The 5846-nt window shown below is 37.1% G+C and overlaps 1 non-coding gene across 1 annotated transcript; it reads left to right on the top strand.

Moving 5' to 3' along the window:
• Nucleotides 1-1962: 1962 nt before the first annotated feature.
• LOC141650601 (small nucleolar RNA R71) lies at nucleotides 1963-2070 on the top strand. Its single transcript, XR_012546624.1, has one exon. It is a non-coding gene; the product is annotated as a small nucleolar RNA R71 (small nucleolar RNA).
• Nucleotides 2071-5846: the final 3776 nt, after the last annotated feature.

Genomic DNA, 5846 nt, shown 5'->3' on the forward strand with positions numbered 1-5846 from the left:
ATATGCTCGATCGAAGGCTTTGTGTTGATGACAAGACCTCGATCGAATACTTATTGTGTTCGATCGAGAGGTGCTAAAATGGTGGTACTCGATCGAGGAGTCTTTCCACTCGATCGAGAGGTTTTTGCGAGATGTTGTTCGATCGAGCTGTTTCAATCTTCTCGATCGAGTAACTTCCTATCTGACGCGGGACTTCCTTGCGTGTACTTATTTATTTTGATATTTTAATTATCGTATTAGGTTAATAAAGTTTCTCTCCTATAAATAGGAGAGACTCAATTAGATTTAGGGATCTCCTTGATATCTCTTGGACCCTTCTATTCTGTTCAACCGTTACTTTGCCCTTCCATTTTACGGATCCTTTACGAGTGTAATCTTTCTCTTACTCTCTCTCTATTTGATTTAATTCTCCCTTGCATCCCTTTCTATCATGCCTATTATTGTCTTATCTTTCGTTATTGCTTTATTAGTTGTTATGCGTAGCTAATTCCCTTTATGCTAGGATTAGGGGAACCATGGTAGTTTAACGATGATGCAATAATTGGTTAGACGGTTTTGATTGTGAGAATTGATTCATAGCAATTTAATTGTAATCGTTTAGTTGAGTGCACGCTTCTAAACTAGTTAATCCGGTTAAATTTAGACCTAGATCGAGAGATTGAAATGAACATACCTGTTATGAACAATAGACTACACTAATAAGGGTGAAAGCTAAGTTAGTAGTATTTTAGGGCAGATAGCGGACTGAAAGGACATTTCCTTTATCCTTATCACATCAGACCGACTGACCTTTCCATTAGCAGAATTGTGATATCATGGTGAACCGACATCCTGCCATATTTCTCTCTATCTGATTAATCTCCTATTTCAATATCTGCTTTACATTTCGTTTAGTATTTTAGTCAAATCAAATCAAAATCCCCAAGAAACGGTTACTTAGACAGACTTAGTTTAGCTTACTGAATTCCAATCTCCATGTGGATACGATACCCGACTTGCCTCTGTTGCATTAGTTAGAGCCAGTTGGTTTTATTTTTGATAGGGTTGCGACAGCCGTGTTAATGGCCCATCATAGCTTGTACCGCTTCTCAAAGAAATAGCATTAACGGTCTCATGTGGTTGCATACCTTGGGGAGGTAGTTGGCCGGTATTTCTTGAAGAGCTAGATGCGGCTAATTGAGCCAATTGATTCTCTAGCATCTTGATAGCGGTATTGTGGGCTTGATCACTCTTTTGGATTTGAGCCAATAATTCCCTTTGCATTTGTACCTCCAAAGCTTCAAGTTTTCCCCCTCCTTGGTTATTTTGTTGGCCATTTTGTGGTGGACCTTGATTTTGCTGGTGATTTTGTTGAGGTGGTCTTTGTTGTTGGTTTTAATTTTGATAACCCGGTGGGGGATTGTACTTTTGTTGTTGAGGGACATCACTATTTTTTGGTTGGGGCACAAAATTTTGTTGGGGTTGAGGGTTTAGCACATTGTTGCTTGTGTAAGACAAGTTCGGATGAAATTTTGAATTCGGGTTGTAAGTATTTGAAATGTACCCGGTGGATAAGAACTTTGTCTAAAAGCTTGATAAGCACATACCTCCTCCATACTAGCTTGGCATAGAGCGGCATAATGACCCGCACCCCCACAACCTTCACAAATAATGATTTGACTAGTAGAGGACACGACATTGAGTTGTTGAAGAGAATCCCTAGCATCTCGTTCCGCCAATTGTTGTTGGAGTAAGGCAATTTGAGCTAACAAGACGGGATTATCGGAATATTCCTCCTTACCCTTGAGTGGCACACTTCGGGAATTGACATATTGTGCATCATGGATCGCCATGGATTCGATTGTGGCATGAGCAATATCGGTGTCAATTTGATCAAACCGCCCATTGTTGGCGGAATCAAGAATCCTTCGGAACTCGGCACAACATCCATTATAGAATATTATAGCTAGGAACCAAGCATCCAACCCATGATGTGGGCATTACCTTTGCAACTCCTTGTACCTCTCCCAAGCTTCATATAAGCTCTCAAGAGCTTGTTGACGAAATCCGGTGATTTGGCTCCCCAAGGTTTGAGTTTTCTCCCGTAGAAAAAACATTTGATAGAAAGCAAGAGCCAATGTCTCCCAATTTGTGATCCCCATGGCGGTGCGATCAAGGCTATTGATCCATAACTTTGCCTTGTCCTTCAAAGAGAAAGGGAAAAGTATTTCCCTTATTTGGGCTTGAGTGACGCCCGTTTGCCAAATCATGGAGTAATAATCGCAAATGTTTTGCACATGCAAAATGGGATCCTCCAAAGGACTTCCCCCAAATTGCTTCCTCTCCACAAGACTATTGAAAGCCGGTTTGATCTCGAATTCCGGGGCGGTAATTTGAGTAGTTGTAATACCGACCGGAAGCATAGCCGCGGTGGGCTTGGAATGATCGGAAAGTTTCACCATCTTTTTGGTTGGAGATGGTGGTAGTGGAGGAGATGATGAACTAGAAACCTCCTCCTCTTCAAGAGCTTCAAGATCGTCTAAGTATGACTTTCTTGCACTTTCAACTTACACGGGAGAAGCGGCTTCTTTAACTTCTTTCCAAAAACGTCGTCTTCTACGAAAGGTTTTCTCGGGCACGGAATCCAGTGAAAGTAAATCTCCACTACGAGAAGACCTGGGCATAAGACAACAATCTCTAGAAAATGATAAGTAACGGTCTCAAGGAACAAGTGTTCCTCAAGACAAAGAAAACAAGATAGAAATTGACAAATCTAAACGCAATAAAACCGTGCTCTCCGGCAATGGCGCCAAAATTTGATAGGCTATATCGTAAACCTAACAAAGATAATTTCCCTAGACACAAATAAATGTAGTAATAGGGGTCGAACACAAGGAGACGGGAATTGCGCTATGAAATGCTATGAGTAGACTTCTATCAAGGTCGATTACGATTGGTTTGATTTGTTGGTTGATTTGTTCAATAGCAAATAAAACGATGTAAATTATATGACTAAAGGAGTCTAGGGGAGTCGGTTCACACATGTAATTGTAAATATATATATTCATGTTAAACTCGGAAATAATAACATTGTCAATTTTTTAGGCTTAAATACACCCACCTCACGATATTAGTGTCAACCATAGACCGGGTCCTAGAGAAACTCTCGTTTATGACTAGGTCGTCCTACTACACATGCTTAGTCTTATCCGTGCCTCTCGACTTATAGAACGAATTAACAAACTTAATCAATGAATAAGACCTCTAAATAAAGGTTAATCGTGAAGATAAAAACATATAATAGAAACAATTTGGCAATATTATATCAACCTAATTTATCATTTTACATATATTAGTTATTGCATGGCTTCCCTAGTCCCAAGACTAAGGAAATTAGCTACTCATATTGAAATGTAAACTACCAACTATGATGTATGAAATGCTAGACATGATTATAGAAATAATATAAGCTAAATGATGAATCATAAAAAGTGATAATGGACAATGTGATATAATTTAACTACTAATGATAAAATCATGTGATAACTAAAATAGAAATGTAAACTAAATAAACTAAAATTTAGAATTACCGAAAAAGAAATGGAACTTGAATTAGGAACTTGCAAGGAAGAACAATTGGGATCCAAAAGCTTGAATATATAATAACCAAATGATTAAAAAAATTAAAACTAATATGAAAACTATGAGAGAATTATTGTGTGCTAAAGAATACAAGAAATATGAGAATGTATGATGAAAATTGGATGCTAAGTAGGTCGGACCTAGCTCTCTATTTATAAGGAGCTAGGAGTTGAAACGTAAACACAAAGGGCAAGGTAACCCCGATCGGGAGTGCCAACCCCGATCGGGGTCGTGGCTTTCCAGCTCATTTACCTTAATTACTGTAGTTAATGCTTATGGAATCCAATGTTTAGCGATAAATGCCCTATTAAGCATCCGATAATGATCTTTAAACATGGCATCCAATGCACTCTAGGATCCTAAGGTTCCATCTTAGTTAGACTTCAAATCTTGGGCTTGACTTTGCATAAGACTTCATTTTGCATTTCTCATATAAATCCATATATTTATGCATGCAAATCCATGAAATAATTCAAGGTTGGTTCAATGCTTGCTTCTCACTTTAGCCTTGCTTCTAGTTTCTTGCACAAGTGATGGAATAAGCTTCTAAAAGCTCAACTTCCTACAAAATTTGACAAAACATGCAAAGACAACTAGAATATAATATTAGCTCATTAAAACACTAAGGTTAGTGCAATAATTATATGAATTTGAGCTAAAAGTATATATAAATGAACACATCATAAACTAAAGGTATATAGTAATAATATATAAGATGGTAAAATTTTGCAATTCACTTAACTTTTTAAATTTGTATAATTTTTTTTTTTTTTACAAAAAGGTTATCATTTCATTTCATTAATTAAAAAAGAAATTACAATTTGCAAATACCACTGGTATTACACTAGACAGTACATCACTTTTGCTAGACTAAGAACACAATCTAGCTCTAATATGACTATACATTGGATGAGTCTTCCACATAAGGAATCTAACAGCAACAGGAAATTAAATTCTCCTAATTATACCAACAGCTTTGTTTGTCTTGTTCTTGAAAATTCTATGGTTTTATCTACTCCGAATCCGGTGAACAACAACCACAAGGGTAACTTGAAACCAGGCCTTCTCCCAGCTGTGCTTTCTTCCTGTATTCCACATTCCGTTCAGTATTTCTTACAGATCTGTTCCCTTCTACCAATGTCCATCCATAACAGCAATTTGTCCCATATTTTCTTAGGATAGTTACATTGAGAAAATAAATGATGATGAGTTTCAATGTTTGCCTCACAGATTGAGAATGCATCTATTGATAAACTGAAACCCTCCTCTCTTCAAATTATCTATAGTAGCCAATTGCTCCTTCACAACCAAAGAGCAAATGATCCTATGACTAGGGATTACTTTAAAGTGAGCAATGGCCTTAGTCCAAGCTCCACAACAGAGCGTCTCTAAAATAGCTAGAGACTACTTTTGATTTAATTTATGCCTTACAAACCAGCTTTTCATCAGGGCCTTAGCTCTTTGAACACCTCCTTCTTGCAGAATTAGCCTATCCCTAGTAGCAATAATCTCTTTGAGCTAGGCTTGATGAGAAGTTATCCTTTATCTAGAGATGCAAGATTTCCTCATACTTTAACACATACTCCATTTCATTTTACTGAACTCACTTACTAGTAGCAGAGTTGGAGAGCATTCAAATCTATTTACTTAGAAGAGAATAGTTCTATGAAATGAGATATTTCACATTGAAACTTCCTGCATCCAGAGGTGAGTAGATTTGCTTCCAACTTTTAAACATCATCTTCTTTTACCCTAGAGAGATCCTCCAAAAGAAATTCTTACACATTGATTTTTCTATTTGGAGATTTTCCTAGACAACAAAATACCGGAACACCGGAATTTTTCAATATCAAACACAACTGAGTTTATGAGCTAAATCTTTCCAACATAAGTGAGAAAATTAGAAGACCAATGTTGAATAACATGCCGAACTTTAAGGCTCAGGGAGTCAAACATGTTGACGGTGATTCTAGAAGTATTTATGGGTATGCCTAGATACCTGAAAGGGAAGCTGCCTTCAGAGAATCCAGTATCCCTTTTGATTTCATCAATTACAACAGGATTTACTCCATGAAAATAAATGTTGATTTTGTCAACATTAACATTTAACCCATAAAAACTAGCAAACTCAGTTAAAACCTGTTTAACAACTCTAACAGATGGCACATCTCCTCTATTAAAAATCATCAAATCATCAACAAACACAAGGTGAGTGAGATTGATTT

The sequence above is a fragment of the Silene latifolia genome, chromosome 3 (assembly GCF_048544455.1).
Source record: "Silene latifolia isolate original U9 population chromosome 3, ASM4854445v1, whole genome shotgun sequence".
Lineage (NCBI taxonomy): Eukaryota > Viridiplantae > Streptophyta > Magnoliopsida > Caryophyllales > Caryophyllaceae > Silene > Silene latifolia.